This window comes from Lissotriton vulgaris, chromosome 5 (assembly GCF_964263255.1).
Source record: "Lissotriton vulgaris chromosome 5, aLisVul1.2, whole genome shotgun sequence".
NCBI classification, from domain to species: Eukaryota; Metazoa; Chordata; class Amphibia; order Caudata; family Salamandridae; genus Lissotriton; species Lissotriton vulgaris.
In genome coordinates, this window is record NC_141693.1 from 386,762,622 (window position 1) to 386,780,972 (window position 18,351).

The window sequence follows — 18,351 nt, forward strand, 5'->3', positions numbered from 1 at the left end:
CTTAATTTGCTGTAGGTGCATCTATGATGGGTCTGTGCCGTGATTGCAAGGGTTTCCCATGTACGCACACCATACCACAGGGGCATTTCAACTGCTCATGTGTGTGATGTCATCATAGATCTTTTGTCGCCAAACATACAGGTCTGCATTCTGAGAATGTCTGTGGAGTAGCTTAGTCAAATGCACACCTCATTCACAATGTTACAGATATGTGCAATTGATCGCACATGTGACGTGGGTGTGTGCCTTGCAGTCAGCTGTCTGGATTTGTTGCCAACCTTCTTATGCAGGTCACGTGACGTGTGTCACAGACATGATACTTTGTTCTGCTCAATCAATCAATCAATCAATCAAGACATTTGTAGAGCGCACTACTTACCCGGAGGGTCTCAAGGCGCTTGGGGGGCGGGGGGCTAATGTCCAGCAGTCTCTTAGGTGTAGACTAAAGTGACAGTTTCTGTAAGTTCTGGTTGTGACTCTTGTACACTTCACCTTGGGAGCCGTCGAGTTTATACAGGCTCAGGACAGAGAATAAACTCAGTAAAGAGTGCAAGAGTGAAAAGAAAAAGCTTGTGTGTAGCAGGATTTAAGTCTTCCTCATAGATATAGGAGAGACTGTCACTAACAACCATGGCGTACCAACACCCGGACCGGGATTGTAATGCATGTCGGTGTCCATGATGCTGTGTAGAGGGATTACAAACCCAGGTCTGCAGAGGTTCTCTCACCATCTGAATCACAGTTGTCTGGTTCTTTTACCAACCATGAGTGAACTCCTGACCATCTGTCTCACTTGAGAGCTCTGATGTCCGGGGTTTTCCGCTCTCTGAATACCAGCCGTCTCTATCGCTGTCTCTCGCAGATGTCGGATGGTTCGTGTATTTAAGCATCCTCTTCAGTTTAAATCATCTCATCATGGCTCCAAGGTTCTGTTCAAGGAGCGGGGCCGCGTCTGTCCTCGGGGGCCTGGAAGAGGAAGAACCTCCGGCCGGGCCCAGTCTCCACTCCGACTAGCCCAGAAGATCATTTGTGTGCATTTCATGTCCATTTCACAGACAACAGGTGTATAAGTTCTAATGGAGGAGTGCCAGCTACCTGGCATATGTGTCCTTGATGTACAGCCCATGCCAGACTAAATGGTGATTTGATGTGTTGAAGCATTGTTGCTTGGGCCATGTACATTGTAATAATCGTTGGCTGACAGTTGTACACCTTTTTCCACAAATATGTCATGCAGGGCTCCCCCTCTGCCAAGGCCGTTGCCAGACTTGGATACCATGAGGGAACGTGATTGCATCTGCCGTTACAGATTCACACAACAGTTGATTCTGGACTTGACGGACAGGCTGGAACCACATCTCCTACCACGACACAGGTATCCAACTGCCCTGACACCCAAGGTAAAGGTAATGGTAGCCCTACATTTCTTTGTCACAGGTACGTTCCAATTTACCATAGCCGATGTGGGGGGGGATGTCACAGACCATGTTCAGCCGTGTGCTACGTGATGTGTTAGCTTCTATGTTGAGTCACATTGATGAATTCATCACATTCCCTACTCCAGAAGAGTTGACAGGTGTCAAGGGTGATTTCTATGCCTGGGTGGGATGCCACATATAATTGGGTCCATTGATGGAACATATGTTTCTTTGGTGCCACCACAAGCTCAGGAGCAGGCCTACCACAACAGGAAACATTACCACTCTATAAATGCCCTGGTGGTGTGTCCTGATAACATGCTGATTTCACATGTTTGTGCATGTTTTCCAAGATCATGCCACGATGCAATCATCATGAGGCATAGTAGGGTACCACAGATGATGCTGCAGCTGCTCAACCATCAGGCATGCCTTGTTGGTAGGTAAACTCTGTTTCTCATGTATGTCTCAATTTTATGTTTATCTCTCACAGCATCACATTACACAATCATTGCCATGATGTCAATTTGTAGGAGACGCAGGATAGCCCAACATGCCGTGGATCATGACTCCGCTCCTCAACCCCATAACAGCCCCAGACCAGCCGTACTACAATGCACACACGCAGACCAGGCGAGTGATAGAGAGAACGTTCGGACTCCTGAAGAGCCGGTTCAGGTGCCTCGACAAGACTGGCGGATCCCTCCCATACGTCCCGCTCAAGGTGTGTAACATCTTCATTGTGTGCTGCATGCTGCACAACATCGCAGTTGAGAAGGCCGTGCCACTCATCCTGGATCCTGATTAGCTAGAACATCGACCCGTTGAGGATGAAGGCCTTGGCCAGGATGCAAGCGATGAGGAGGATGATATCCGGAGTCAGCTCATACGCAACTTCTTCTCATAATGGTGAGTCCTAGTAAAATATTGTGCAAGCTTGTACCATACAGTGGCATGTGGAGCATAGTGTGTGTCCAGCTGACTGTATGCAATGTCACTTTGATGTTTGTTGTGCAGTGTCACACAAGTGCTGATGTTATGCCACACACATACGTGTAATGTATCCTATGCAGACGACACGCAGATTATGGTCTCTCTTGCTCACACCTCGGTTAGTACATCTGCCGCCAGCTTCAGGGTCTGCATGCAGTATGTGGCAGACTGGATGACTATAAATTCCCTGAAGCTGAATGGTGAAAAAACCGAGGTGTTAATATTTGGGAAGAACCAGAATCTGTGGTCGAGCGAGTGGTGGCCTTCTTCTCTTGGCATCTGCCCCACTCCCTCCCTTTCTGCCAAAAATCTGGGAGTGATATTTGACACCTCACTCTCTATGTCCCTGCAAGTCAACAGGACCGTTGCTACCTGCTGTGGTGTGATCCGGGTACTCAACAAAATCCGTGGATACCTTTCCCCCCAGGCGCGTAAACAGGTTGCAGTCGCCCTGGTGGGTTCAAGACTGGACTACTGCAACTCCCTCTATATGGAAGTCAACAAAGGGTTGATCCACCGTTTGCAGACTCTTCAGAACTCTGCAGCACGCTTTGTTTTGAATCTCCCCAAAGCTTCCTCTGCCACCTTAGCCAGGAAGGAGCTTCATTGGCTTCCGGTACAGCACAGAATCGCCTTCAAAATTCTCTGCCTCACCCACAGAGCATTGATGGATGGTTCTGCTAGTGCCATTGGCTCACTCCTCTCGCGCTATGTCCCCACAAGAAATCTGCGCTCTGCGGGACTCTGCCAACTAGCTGTTCCCCGCATCAAATCTGTCAGATTGGGAGCCAGAGCCTTTTCCGTCGTCGCTCCTCAATTGTGGAACTCCCTCCCCATGGAGATAAAAACTCTCCCCTCCATCGACTCTTTCAAGAAGGCCCTAAAAACTTTTTTCTTTAAGAAGGCCTACTCATGATTAATTATCACTAGGTAGGGTCTTAAGTTGCTGTATTTAATCTAGGCGCCTTGACGCCCACTGGGCTAAGTTTGCGCGATACAAGAAACCCCTCATTCATTCATTCATGTGTGAACATGGAATGTACAAGTGTACTACATTCTTAATGTATTATACATGACCATGTCTGAATGAAATTATTCTGAATGTGAAACCTTGTGTTACTGTCATTCCCAGGTCACCCTGCCTGTTGTCCGTTGGTGTTATCTTAGTCCTCCTGCTATTCCTCATGAAGATAGCAACGTCAGCCGAATCAGCGGTACATGCACAGACATGTTGAAATGTCAGTTTGGGTAAGGATCCCCAACAGGCTGTTTTGTGTTGGTGTGGTTTCAATTGTGTGGTAAATGTTCATGCGAGTGTTGTAGGACCATGCATACATGTCACATTAACATGTCTCAAATTTCATGTTGTCCCACTCCCTTGACAGGACAGTCCCCCATCTTGACAGTCATCTGTAGTTGAGTTTTGACTCTGTTGAATGCATCAATGTATGTAAACCTTGACCCTGATACATTGCAGATACCACGGTTTGACATTGTGTGGGACATCACAACCACGGCCTCTGTGGGGATTTGTAGCCTCACTGTGTGCAACAGAATGTGTCTGGATCATCCCCTCAACCTTGTTGGCCAGTACAGTTTGATTTCCAAAAAACCATGTTGGGTAGGTGTGGGCCAGTGTATGTCTCACATGTTCAATCAACTGTCCTGTGAGTCTGTTTGCATGGATGCATTGCCCCTTGTGCCAGTATGTCATGTCACTGTCATGTTGTTACCTCTGTGCCGGTGGAGAACCCTGCTTCGCTAGCCTTCTCTGTGAGTTGATGTTAACTTTCCATTCCCATGATGCCAGGTATGTTGCGCTGATGTCATCACAACGTTGGGCTGTAGCAAATGTCAAATCTCTGTGGCACCAGTCGAGTGAGGATATTTACAGGATTATCTTATGCCGTGCAGCATCTCATGGTCAGGGTAGGCTAATTTTTGTGGCTTTGTTCCTCATTACTCGCTGTTGAGTTTGTTCCCACCTGCTTGTCATGTTTAGCATAGTGGGGCACAGTTGCAAGAGCCAATGACTGGCTCCTGCGGGACTTCCTTGTGTTTAGGTCATTCCCTTCCTCATTGGAGGAGCTGCTAACGGCTCTTGCGGGTGATATATACTTTCCCGTCATGACCCTTACGGATTCACAGGGCTAAATACGGATAGTTGGCTTTGTGTCAGTGGCTCTGCTATACATTACATTTTCTGAGATTAGGACCCTCAATCATACACTGTGACTTAGTTGATGGCCTCATGGATCTATTTGCATAGTAGCAGCCTTGTGAGCGTTACACATGCTTTGTTTAGGTGACAAACTGTACTACCTTATATGTGTCCGTGTTCAAGCATCTGATCTAGTCTCATTACAAAATCTCTGATCACACATAGGGTACAGTGGCAGTGGTTACACTTCACAGGTGTGACTGGTACAGGGTAGGTCTGGAGGCATTCTGTGATTCTGTGACAAAAGTATGTGATCATTATGCTTCTTTTCCTTTGTTTCAGAACTCCCTCCCTGCAGTTCCCATCCTCGCCTGATATCCCTTTTGTGTCTGTCATTTGTACTCAGACCAAGGGGCTATTTGGAGATGGAACCTTTCAGCATCGCCCCACTCTGATAATCAAAGGCACGGACAGTCCCTGGCAGTCATGTGAAGAATCTTTCACCAGCATTACAGGTAACATCATTGCATGACTGTTATTGTCTTCACAGCAATGCCACTGGGCATGTACATTGGCTAATGCAGCATGACCTCACAGACAACTTTATCCTATTGTGTAGAAAGTGTGTATGCCACAGTACTTGTGGCTCATTGCTGTCAACACACATCTCTTGCCAGCCTGCATGCGTTCAATATGGCATTGTTTACGATGATTGTTCATATGTGTTTACACGTACAGTGACAACATGCATGCTGTTGGTAATGGCAAATGTACCATATTGTGCCTGACGTACATGGTTGTGTATGTGTTGTTTAGCTTGCTATACACGACGTGCAGGCTACACCTGCTGCCGCTGTGTGTCCTGTGCCCCGCTTGGCCTTAGGCTGCCTAATCCTGTGCCCATGATCTTTTGCGAATGTTCACCCATTTTTCTTGCGGTGACCTATGGGAAACCAAACACTCCTGCCTTCACATACACATGAGACTTTGTGCCCTGCAAGAATCCTTGGGTTTGTGTGCTTGTTTAGCATGTAGTCTCACCCCTTCTGCCGTCATATGTTCACTCATACCTGCTGCTGCATCCCCAGCCACAACGCAGCACCAAGTGGGGAGGTTCTTAACCACACATGCCTACAAGATACTCCTCCATCCATCTATTCTTAAAGCATGCTGCAGCTTGTCTGTGCTACTGTTGCACAACCTTCATGACATAGCCAGGTCTGTCAGCACCTGCAACAAGCACACTGCAAGACACTCAGCTCATTTCATGACTCATGTGACACAACAGACTCATGCTCCAGCCACCCTCCACACAGTGAACACCAGACAATCATCCACCTGGTATCACGCTACCACAAACACACCCATGACAGCTTCTCAGACTGTGTGTGCAACTCATACTGGCAACACGATGCAGCCCCACATAACAGTGCGTCTACGTACAACCAGGTCATGTGCCTCGTACAGCACACACACTACTTCTAGCAGCACCACATTGTACTGTGTTACCTCATCAACACAACAGCACCACACATCGCCTTCCTTACTGTAACGTGGTAGTACGCAACATCAGTACACCACTTCTACAAAGCCATCACAGACAGATAGTCCAAAAACCCACAGGGATCACACACCAAAACCAGGATTATGATTGGTCTTATTTAACGAGGTACACCCTCAGAGTCACATACAACACCAAGGACACACTCCGCATTGTGAAACATCTTCAAATCCGGTAACACACCAATAGCCTGATCACCCTCATTGTAACTATCATCTTCAGCTCACCAATCCTACACACACAACTTGGCTAAGCCATCTATCAATCAATCAATCAATTCATTTGTTGAGCGCCCTACCTACTCGTGAGGGCCTCAATGCGCTGGGGGGGGGCTGCTACAGATTGGTAATCCAGGTCTTGAGTAGTCTTCTGAAGGCCAGCAGGTCCTGGGTCTGTCGTAGCCTTGTAGGGAGGGATTACCAGGATTTTGAGGCAAGGTAAGAGAAAGACCTGTCACTGATGGTTGTTTTCCAGATGCGAGGGACTGTGGCAAGTGCGAGGTTTGTAGAGCGGAGCCTGCAGGTGGGTGTGTAGAAGCTGAGTTGGTCATTGTGGTATGCTGGTCCGGCGTGGTTAGGAGGTTTGTGTGCGTGGATGAGGAGTTTGAAGGTAATCCTATTGTTGACAGGGAGCCTGTGCAGGCCTCTCAGGTGTGGTGTAATGTGGACGTGTTGGAGAAATGGACGATCAAACGTGGCGGGTCGTTCTGGATGTGTTGCAGCTGTCTCTGGAGTTTGGTTGTTGTAGCTGCATAGGGGGCGTTCCTCTTAATCCAGTGAGCTTGTGGAGAGGGCCAAGATGACTGTTTCTCACGTGTTTGAGGTGATCCATTTGAAGATCCTGCGGGGCATTCAGAGGGTGTTGAAGCAGAAATCTGAGATGGCGTTGTCCTGCTTGGTCATGGAGAGGGAGGATTTGAGGATGAGCCACAGGTTGCGTGCGTGGTTGGTGGATACTGGGGCTGTTCCTAGCGATGTTGGCCACCAGGAGTCATCACGGGCTGAGGTGGTGGGGCTGGGGATGAGGACCTCTGTTTAGTTAGAATTGTGCTTCAACCTGCTGTACTTCATCCATTTGCCAACGGCCTTCATTCCTCTGTGGAGGTTTCTTTTGGCAGTGTGTGGTTCTTCGTTAAGGGATATGATCAGCTGTGTGTAATTGGCATAATAGATGATGTTGAGGCTATGTTGTAGTGCAACATGGATGAGTGGTGCCATGTGGATATTGATCAACGTCGGGCTGAGGGATGATCCCTGGGGGACGCTGCAGATGGTCTCAGTGGTCTTTGAATGGAAGTGTGGGAGGCAGACGCTCTGGGCTCTGCCGGAGAGGAAGGATGTGGCCCAGGCCAGGACAATGTCTTGGATTCCGGCGTAATGGATGTGTGCTGTTAGGGTGTCTTGGCAGACCGTGTGGAAGGCTGGTGATAGTTCCAGAAGGATGAGGGCGGCTGTTTCTCTTTTGTCCATGAGGATGCTGATGTAGTCGTTGGCGGTGATGAGGCCGGTGTTCGTGCTGTGGTTGCTGCGGAATCCAGACTGGGATGGTTCCATGATGTTGTTGTGTTCGAGGTAGTGGGTCAGCAGTCTGTTGATGATCTTCTACGTGACCTTTTCTGTGAAGGGGAGATTGCCCTAAAGTTCTTGAGGTATTTGGGGTCCGCCTTTTGTTTATTCATGAAGGCGTTGATCTCAGCATTCTCCCAGCTCCCACTGAAGGTAGCTGTCTCCAAGGAGATGTTGATTGTTTTTTGCTGAAGGGATGCGCTGGCTTAGCTGGATTTGTTGAAAATGTTGAGAAGCCATGTGTCAGATGGTGATCTGGAGTGGATGGAGTCCATGGTCCTGATGTTGTCTTCGTCGCTGACGTTGTACCAGGCGGTCGGGTTATTTGTGTGGGTGTTGGTCTAATGGGGGGTGGACTCGTTTGTGTGTGTGGGGGTAGCAGAGTGGAAGCAGTTGTGGATGTCGATGATATTACGGTGTAAGAAGGTGGACAGTGAGTCACACAGGTCTTGTGATGGTGGTATGTCATTGGTGTTGTAGGTGGGAGTTGTGAGTTCAATCACGATGTTGATGTGCTGTTTGCTGTTGTGTGCGTTGCTGTCTAGGCTGTCCTGTTGGCGGTCCTGTGGAGTTGGTGGGGTCTGCGGGTGGCGCTTTTGTGTGCGGTGTAGCTGTCTGGTGTTTGGTTGCAGAGCCAGCTCCTCTACAGCTTCCGACAGGTGCACTTGGAGGTCCTGAGGTCTTCGGTGAACCATGCGGCTATCTTGTTGTTGTGATAGGTGGCGGAGGTCTTGAGTGTGGCGAGGATGTTTGTGCAATCGTTTATCCAGTGTTTGAGGTTGATGGCAGTGGAGTTGGGGTAGGTGTGGTCGGCGGGTGGTCCTAGGGCAAGGGTGGCGGTCAGTTAGTCCGTTGTGTCCTTGCACCAGCAGCGGCATGGCATGTGCTGTGTGCAGGGTGGTGTGGTGGGTTTAATGAAGATAAAGTGGAGGCTTCTCTCGTCTGTCCAGTGATGTTCGGTGGTGTGGTTGAAGGAGACATGTGGAGTTGCAGAAAAGATGGGCTCCTGTGTGTGTCCAGCGGTGTGGGTGGGTGTTGTCATGAGTAGTTTAAAACCGAGTTTAAAGACGTTGTGGATCAGGGCAGTTGAGTTTGGTTCATTATTGTTCTCAAGCTGGAAGTTCATGTCCCCAAGGAGGATGTAATCCGTGTAGCTGAGGGCGTGCATGCTGATGAGGTCAGCAAGGGAGTTGATGGATTGTTGTCGGTGTCCATGTGGTCTATCGATGTGTTTTCCCCTGCAGGTGTTGTTGGCGTCAGTGTGGATCTGTAAGTGCATGTGTTTGGCGGTGGGGAGGTTGTTGTTGGTGCTGATAGTGACTCTGGGAGCGTTCATCCTGCCACTTTAGTAAAGAAGAGGTGGAGGGTTGTGAGTCTGCCCGTTTTAGTATCTGTGTTAGCCCCCATTTGACGCTGTCTGGCATTTTGGTGTATAGGCCACCTGGTCCGGCTACAGGTTTTATTAATTCCTTATTGGAACAGGTAGGCTCGCATTCGGTGGGTACCGCTAATTTTAGTTTTTTTGGGGACCTCAATTTGCACTTTGAGCTCACGCAAGACAGCATCATCCGCAATTTATTGGCAGATCTCGTGCTGTTCAATTAGTACAATTGGTCCCTAGCCCTACACATGTCGGTGGGCATCTTTTAGATCCTATCTTCTCTAATATTGATGCTGCTATGATTGCGACTCCCTCCCCTGTGGGCTTGTCGGACCAGTTTGTGGTAGGGATGTCTCTCTTTACCCCAGTGGACCCTGACAAAGCTGTTCCTTGTTCCACCTTTAATCGTCCATGGCGTAAATTAAGACTTGAGGATTTTCATGCACTTCTTATTGCCAACACTTTTAGTTTCTTTACCGATGTTGAATCAGGCTACGCTGCGTTTTGTGATTGGATCGCTCGGGCACTGGACTCTCTGATTCCGGCACGCTGGTGTAAGAGTCGTACCCATGAGTCTAGTCCATGGTATAATTATTCGTTGTCCATGCTAAAGAAGGCATGTAAAAAAACGGAACGTGCATGGAGGAAAGAGTATGATATTGGACACTATATCTGGCCGAGCTCAAATTATATCACAGAGTGGTCTGTAAAGCTTGCACTGCTTATTATACTAATGAGATTAATCACAGTACCAACCCGGCCAAATGTATATTTAAGATTCTAAAAGACCTCAGAGTTAGAAAGAATCTGGAGCCTGTAATAACCTCAAAATCCCAATGTGAAGCAGTGGCCTCCTTTTCTGTTGAAAAGGTACAGGCGATATATAAGTCCTTTCCTGCTGGGCCCTCTTCTGCTGGTTTGATTCCGTTAAGGTCAGGCCCAAGCTCTAGCTCCAGGCTTATTGTTATCCCTGAGATCTCTCATGAAGAGCTTGGTAAGCTAAGCATAAAAATGAAGTCTGGCTCTCCGGCTGACCCTGTAAAGCCCCTCTTTTTAAAGATTCTCTCTCACTGTTCTCAGACCCTCTCTGTCAGATCATCAACCTGTCCTTTTACTCTGCGGTGGTGCCCACTCGGTGGAAACAGACTTGGGTGTCCACCATCCTTAAGAGGCCTACTCTAAATCGGACTAAGCCTGAAAACCTCAGACCCATCTCCCTCCTTCCCTGGGTGGCATAAGTGGTGGAATCCCATGCTAACAACACATTAATCAACTTTTTGCACGCCAATAAAATCCTAGATATGTCTCAAAACGGTTTTCGGTCCGGACATAGCACCGAGACTGCCCTCCTGGCCATGACTGAGTATCTACGTACTATTCTGGATGCTGTTCAGACGGTGGCACTGATTTTACTGGACCTCAGTGCCGCATTTGACATTGTTTCTCATGACATCTTGATACAACGCCTGGAGGAGGCAGGTATTATTGGTTTGGCCCTAGAATGGTTTGGTTCATTTTTGTCTGAGAGATCCATTTGGGTTACTGCCCCACCCTTCCTATCTGAGGCTCACCCTATTGAACAAGGGGTTCCTCAGGGCTCTGCTCTGAGCCCCACTTTATTCAATCTTTATGTTCAGCCACTTGCTGCGGTCGCCAAGCAATGGGATCTTGCCATCGTCTCGTATGCGGACGACATGCAGCTGGTGGTAGCAATGACAGAGGAATCTACTGTGCATGCCTCTAAATTTAGGGATGGTTTGACGGCGGTGTTCGACTGGATGACTTCTAATTACCTATAGTTAAACACCAGTAAAACAGAGGTTCTGATAGTTGATAAGAATGCCGGTCTGTGGGGCTCACACTGGTGGCCTAGGGTGCTGGGTAAGACTCCTGAGCCTATGATTGAAGTCAAGAACCTAGGAGTGTGGATGGACTCTTCCCTGAGCTTTCGATCTCATACAAAAATGGTCTCCAACACATGTTTTGGTCTACTACGGGGGCTTAGACATCTTCTAAAGTTCACGTCAATTGATTGTCCAATCAATGATTTTATCTCATTTGGATTATGCCAGCTTCCTGCTCCTGGGCGCCAACCAAGCCGAGATTGTTCGACTCCAACACAATCGAAACATGGCGGCCAGAGTGTTGCTACGACTTCCTCGACGTTGCTCTATCTCCAAGACTATCTGGAAGCTGCATTGGTTGCCTGTGGCAGAGCGTATTAAGTTCAAGACTCTGTGTCTTGCATTTAAGATACTTAAATTTGCTTCACCCAGCCTGCTTTGTAACACTCTGAATACCTATGTACCATCCTGTGCGTTGCGCTCCTTTGAGTAGCATTTAGTTACAGTTCCTCGGGTAAAGCGCTCCCGAGCTGGGGGCTGTTCTTTCTGCTAGTTAGCGGCAAAACTATGGAACTCTCTTCCACTGGAGATTCGAGGCATGGATCGCCTCATGGACTTCAGGAGAGCGATTAAAACATATCTGTTTCCACCGCAACAGTTTTGTTATTGACCTACAGTTATGGCCCCGTTCTTTAGGCTTGGGGTTTGCTCGTTGTGAGTAAAGCGCCGGGACGCCCTTTGCTGGGGCAGCCAAGCGCTATAGAAGCACATTTAACATAACATAACATGGCGATTCCTCTTCCCACTCTGTTGGTGCGGTGTCTGCGGGAGATATTACAGCCTTCTGGGATGGCTATGACGATGTCTGGTTACGAGGTGGTGTTCAGCCTGGTTGCCGTCGATGACACCAGCCATCTCAACTACAGTAACAACCTCTACACAGGTACAAGAACCAGACTCGAGTACTTGTAAAAATCCAGGGTGAATGCACACACCTCATCCTCAACATCCCCTGCTACTGCCACATGACCGTCCACCTGAGATCCCTACAATAGTCCCACAGTCAACTGCAGGTTCACCTTCATACTCCTCAGCCACACTCAGTAGGCACTCCACAGGCCCAGGCCAATAAAGTAATATGGACGTCTACCATCCAACACTCTGTTGCCCACAGTCTGTCCTGCCACCCTTGGCCTGGGCACCATTCATCACATCCACAGTACAACTGCATGGGAATGATAGTTCTCATACCTACAAACAAAAATCCTGGTACTCCCTCTGTGGACACCTACATATTATCCATGATCTGTACACCTCCAACTGACTCTTCTTTACCTGTCTGTAATTGCAGTATTGCAAGCCAACCCCCCCTTCAGCATTTTGTAACCACCATGGGTGTGTATTGCCATCCATGTATGTAGTTGTTGCAATATTATGACCTATGTGTGTCCTCGACTGGACTCCGATCCCAGTGCGTGGATGGCTGCAGTTTGTTCAACACTCTGGCATTTTATACATGTCCCCATATATATGTTTTTATTTTCTAGGTACAAAACATCTCCAACAATGCGTATTATGTTATTTAGATTTATATTGTAATCTTGTGCGTGAAACGTGAGTAGGTGCTGTACAAAAAGGGTGGAATCCAAAGTTCACAGCTGGAGATGTGATGCCTTACAGTTTGAGTCAACAGAGTCCAGTCCACAGTGCTTGGCATCATTTGGCACACTGCGACCAGCAAGTCCATGTGGGAGAGTCACTTAGGTGATGCTGTTTCACAGAAAGGCAAGATGCCAGATCAGGTGACCTGGGAGTTGTGCATAGCCCACTGCCTCTCAACGTCTTAGCCGTGGCCGACCCACCTTCCTTGTGGGACCCTCACATGCAGGCCTTGACAATTCCTTCTCCTCCTCCCTCCCTGTGGCTGGTGTTGGTCTTTGCCTTGATGTTTCTGGCCTGGTGACACAGGGAGGGTGCTGCATGTTGACAGCAATCTGACGGAGTGATTGGCTTATTTTCCTATGCACCGTCAAGAGCTCATCCAGTCTTGCCTCCATCCGTCCATGGTGTCGTTCTTGACTGGCATGCTGCCCCACCTGATGACATTTAATTTGGTTGAGGGCCTCCACTACCTGGCTGAACTCCGTGGTGTCCCGCCGGTATGCCTCCATGATGTTTCAGAGTTCTGACATACCGAGCCCTGCAGTTTGCTGGTCAGATTCTCGCCTCCGCCTTGTGCCACTCCCACCACCCCTGCTAAAACGAGCCTGGCCTGCGCTTGTGGGCACATTGGACCGACGGGACCCATGAGTGATGGCAGTGGTGGTGTTGTCTGCCACCTCCTGGGTGCCCGTCGAACCTTGTCCCTCATTGTCAGACTGGCTCTGTTGTAGATTATGGGCAGGGCTCCGAGCTGTCTGCTGGGATGTGGCGGGAATGGGTGTGGTGGTGGGCACAGATGTATCTGATCCAGCTGCTGCACGGGTTTGGGATCCAGATTGGCCAGGTTGGTTGGGGTCATCCACGGTGTGTTGAGAGGCGTCGCTGTCCGTGGGGTCAGGGTCCTGCTGAGCCTGGGACTGTGATCCATCTCCCCCCTGGTTGGGGGTGGTTTCCACACGGTGCCCTGTGTTTGTGAGAGACAGACACTGTTAATGCACTATCATGCAATATCCAATTTTGATATCCATTGTCTTCATCACTGTTCCACCTGGTTTGGATTGTTGTCATTGTTCACTTGTGTATGGGTATGTTGTGGGATCAGATTGACATGTGCTCAGGGGTCATTGACATGTTCAGTACAGTTTACGATGACTTGCACAGCCATTGCTGTGGCTTGTGTTGCCAGCACGATACAGATCCTGCTGTGCTCTGTGTAGGAACTGGGGTCACCAGTTCCCCGGGGGTAGCCTGGCACAAGCAGGTAGGCACCCGAAAGCTCAGGTGTAAAGTGACTACACAGCACATGCAACCACTGAGACAATAAAAGGCACGCAATGACTGACGCCACTCCAGTGAGTTTGATTAAAAATCAAATAACTTTTATATAAGCTTAAGGTTCAGGAGTGGAAAATCACAGTATCAATTAATCATCAAGCATTTCATAGGAGGGAAGAAAAGGGAACAGTTCAATATCCAATTTAACATGTCGCAATAACATTCCATTAGAGAATTAGCATTTCATTAGTTAACAATGAACAATCCATGAAAAAATTAGCATGGGCAACCAGCTCATCAGGCAAGGATGAGCAAATCCTGTAGCAAATGTCCTCAGGTCTTCAGGTAAGTAACCTGTTCAGTAGGTAACACAATTAACCTCTCACCAAGCAAGGGTGAACAATACTTAAAACTCCTTGGCAGGAATAAACATATCCTTCAGCAGGAATAAGCAGTGCATTAAATGATAAAACATTTCATTAAATGTCAAACATTTTATTAGCCTGTAGTAAGCAGTACCTTAGATAACTGTAGACCTGGAGTCAACAACTTCCTTTGTAGGCCTAAACACTTTAGGGAAAAAATCAGGCAACATCTCAGTAGGTACAACCCAAACATTTCCTAATCAGGAGTAAATAGGTCATTAGAAAATAAAACATGTCCTCAATCAGAAGGAACACCTCATAAGGTAAACATGACCATCTCATCATCAATGCAGCATATTTCAATAATCATTCCCCTGCAGGAGTAAAGGGTGTAATTCTCTAAACACCACAGCATATTGCAATAACCCTGTCAGGAAAGAAAATAGCGTTTCCCTACACAGCAGAAAACATTCCAGTAGGTAACGGTAGGATTTCAGGAAATGTGGCACTAATAGGAGTAAACCTTTCATTAAATGTAGAACAGGGAATTAGCAGAGGTAGAACCTTTCAGTGGGTAAGGATAACCCTTTCATTGGCCACCTGTAGGCATTCAGGGGAAGCAGCACTAGACAGGAGCCTACACCCTTCATGCAAGGTACAACATTCAATTAGCGGGGGTGACACATTTCATTCACCAGGTTAAACCCTGCATTAGGCAAAACCCAAGCAGCTTACGGTGGTAGCAGGGGTAGAAAACACTTTCCTGCGTAGGAGTAGCACTTTTCATCAAAGGCAAATCATTTCATGGGGACTAAGCAACTCCTATTGCGGTGCTAAACACTTCAATGTACCCCAGGCAATATTTCATTAGGAAAAACAACCCATTTCTGGGTGCCTGAATAAGCAGGGCAGTACCCCTATTAATCAAGCCTAACATTTCGTGGGGCTGGAGTAACCATTTCAGCAGGCCGGGGTCAGATTTCATAAATAACCCGGCAACCTCTCCAGTTAATACGGGCCTTCTGCCCGGTTCAGAAGCCTGGCGGGCAAGACGGGGGTCAACGAGGGCTTAGTCACAGTCTCAGGGCCTCTCAGGGCCAGCAGGGCCCAACTTCAACTTTCCCCCGGGGAGGGGCGGCCACGGGGCTCCCACTTTACTCTTCGGGGGGGGCCCGCTCCTCCTTTTGGTCTCTCGCCCGCCTCCCCGGGGAGTTACCTCAATCTCCAGGCCTGGACGGCCCCTTGCGAGGGTTTCTGGTGTGCAGAGGGCCCAGGCTTCTTTCGGGGCCCTCCGGAGATGGTGCTGGAAGGGAGGGGCTCTCGGGTTCCTCCGAGGCCTCCCCGTCGACGACAAGCTGTTCCCGGGCCGGCCGTGGGTTCCCCGGCCCAGGAACCAATCAGGAGGCAGGAGAGGAGGGACCAGGTCTTAGCGGCCAATAGCAGGTCAGCTCCTGGGGGTGCGGCTGCAGCAGCCAATCGCTGCATGGCGATTGACAGGGGCGTGGCCGGTGACGCGGCCAGCGCCCCCGTCACGTGGGGCTGGTGGTTGGCTTCTTTGGGCCTCTTCGTATTCCGGCGGCCCTCTCCTCACACCGGGGGCCGCTGAGGGGGGTTACCATAGGTGAGTACAGCCCCGCAATTGCGCTTCTCCGCCCGAAACTTCAGGGTAAGGGGGGCACCACGAGGCAGGTCAGCGCTCCCTCTCACAGGGCATAGCGCGATCAGCAAGATGGCGCTTGGCAGAATCAGCGCTTGGCGGCAGTCTCCACAATAGCGCTTCGGGGACAACAGCGCTTCAGGCAGTCTAGCGTTAGCAGGGCGGGATAGTGCCCAGGAGCTTCGTAGCGCTTTAAGGCAGTTTCAGCAATAGCGCTACAGGAGCAACACAGCACTTCAGGACACAATAGTATGCAGAACCTCAGTGCCTCTCAAGGGGGCACAGTAGAAGAGAGCTGGGTAGGCAGGGAAGTCTGTTTAACTGTCCAGGCAATCCACAGATCTAGAGCTGGGAAGGGAGCGCTTATCAGCTCAATTCAGGCAAGGTAGGACAGGAAGTTCGTGCAGGACAGCACAGGGCCCAGGTTGAAGTGCAGGGGCGCAGGTGCAGCACAGTCCATTACATGGTTGATTCCCCAGCAGTCCTGTGGTAATTTGAAGGTCTTATTTTCTTGGCGCTTGATGGTTTTTGCGCCCTTGTAAATATCAGTTCCTTGTTACTTGAAGTTGAAGGGGGGGTGAGCTGGAGGCTGGATGAGTTTTCCTCAGTCACTGCAGATGGACCCTGGGGTTCCCTACCGCTGGGCCAGATCAGGGGGCTAGTCTAGGACACCTCACCCAGCTTAAGAGGCAGCACCTAAATCCTGTCACTCCCAGTAGCATAGGTTCCTAACTAGGCCCTCCTGCCTAAAACTCCTGCGTGGGTTCCCCAGGTCAGTGATGCCCCAACTGACTGGAAAGTTTCCCTCCCTTTCTTTATATAGGCCCAGGTCAGGTGACCACCCTCTGAGGCGGCAAAACTAAGCTCCACCCCTATTCTAGAAGGTGCCAGGAGCTTCCCTACTCTAACTGTGGGCAGGCAAGGCAGGCTGGAATGGCAACAATGTCTGGGGTCCCTGCCAGCTAGTGGCAACTAGAATTCGCCTTAACAAGACCACGCTGCAGTAACAGGGGCCTATGGCAGCCATGTTGAGGGAAGTCAAGCACCTGCATCTAGCATTGATGTTAATAATACCCAGGGCATTTTAACCTCACGGGGCCTATACAAATACAGTACAAGGGGGGACATCCAGAATTAGGGGAGCAAAAAAGCAAAATATTTCCGGGAAAATGGCCAAGTCCAACACAACTCCCCCCCAGCCAAAAGCCAGGGCAGACCAATCATCAACTTGATGGTCTTCCCTGCTTGGGGCGGAAAAAGGTGGACGCAGGCCCGTTACTTCCATGGCATCTGCCAGCTCTTCACCATTCAAACCACCCTACTGGTGTTCCCTAGTGGCATATGGCCAGGACTGGCCTCTAGACAGTCCAAAAGTCTCTGGCCCTAGCTCTTTCTCAGAGTGGGGGGCAGTAGCCCCAGGCCTGTAGTACCATTTTACCACTCTCCTTCTCCTCCTTGCAGCTCCAAACGGCCACTTCTCATCCCACCTGGAGTCCAAACCCTCAGGCTGACCAGCCACCAGGGGCGAGGCTCTCCTCCCCCCTACCTTTCCTTCTGGGGTTCCACCCATTCCTCCTAAGCGGGACACCCTCAGAAGACCACTCGCTCTCCAACCTAGAGGCTGGACCCTTAGGTTGAACTGGTGACAGGGGCGAGTCCTCCCTCCCCCTGCACCCCCTCCCAGAGTTCCGCACCGTCCTAACTGGAGAAGTTCCCCTGAGAGTTACATACGGGGGGACTCTGATTACAAATGTCACACCCGCCAGGTCCGGCAAACCCTCAACCTGGCCACCCAACCCGGGATCTGCGCCCTGTGGCTGAGCCGGTGAAGGAGGAGAGTCCTTAATCCCTCCGCACCCCCTTCCAGAGTTCCGCACCCTCCCACCGGGGAGAAGTACCCCTGGAAGTCAAACTGATAGGGACTTGGATTACAGGTACCCCACCCTCCAGGTCAGGCAACTCCTGAACCTGAAACCCCAGTCCAGGATCTAAACTCTGCGACTGGTCAGAACCCCGAAACACTGGAGCCCCTATTACGGATGCTCCGGGTTCTCCTGACATGAGGGGATCCTCTTTACTGGAAGGCACAACAGGAAAGCCTGGGGTCCCCTTATGGAACTCTCCAGGCCCTGTGATTGCAGTTGGGGCACCTCGGGACACCTCTCCGTCTCACTCCCTCCTGTAGATGGGATGTGAGGCCCTACAACCCTCTCACTTTCCTGGGACCTAGCTGGGCTACTCCTCACCTCTCCCGCCTCGCTGGCTCAGAAGATCCCTGCACCACCCCCTTCAGGATAACTCCCCCGAACCTCGGGTACGCTGCCACCATTAGGAGTTTCTGGCGCACCTAATTGTAAAGCTCTCAGCTCCAACTCCTTGAGCTGAAGCTCATGCGCCATCCTCCTCTCCTCCAAAGCAAACTTTCTATCTTCCCATTCTCTCTCCCTCTTGTGCTCCAGCTTAGCAAGC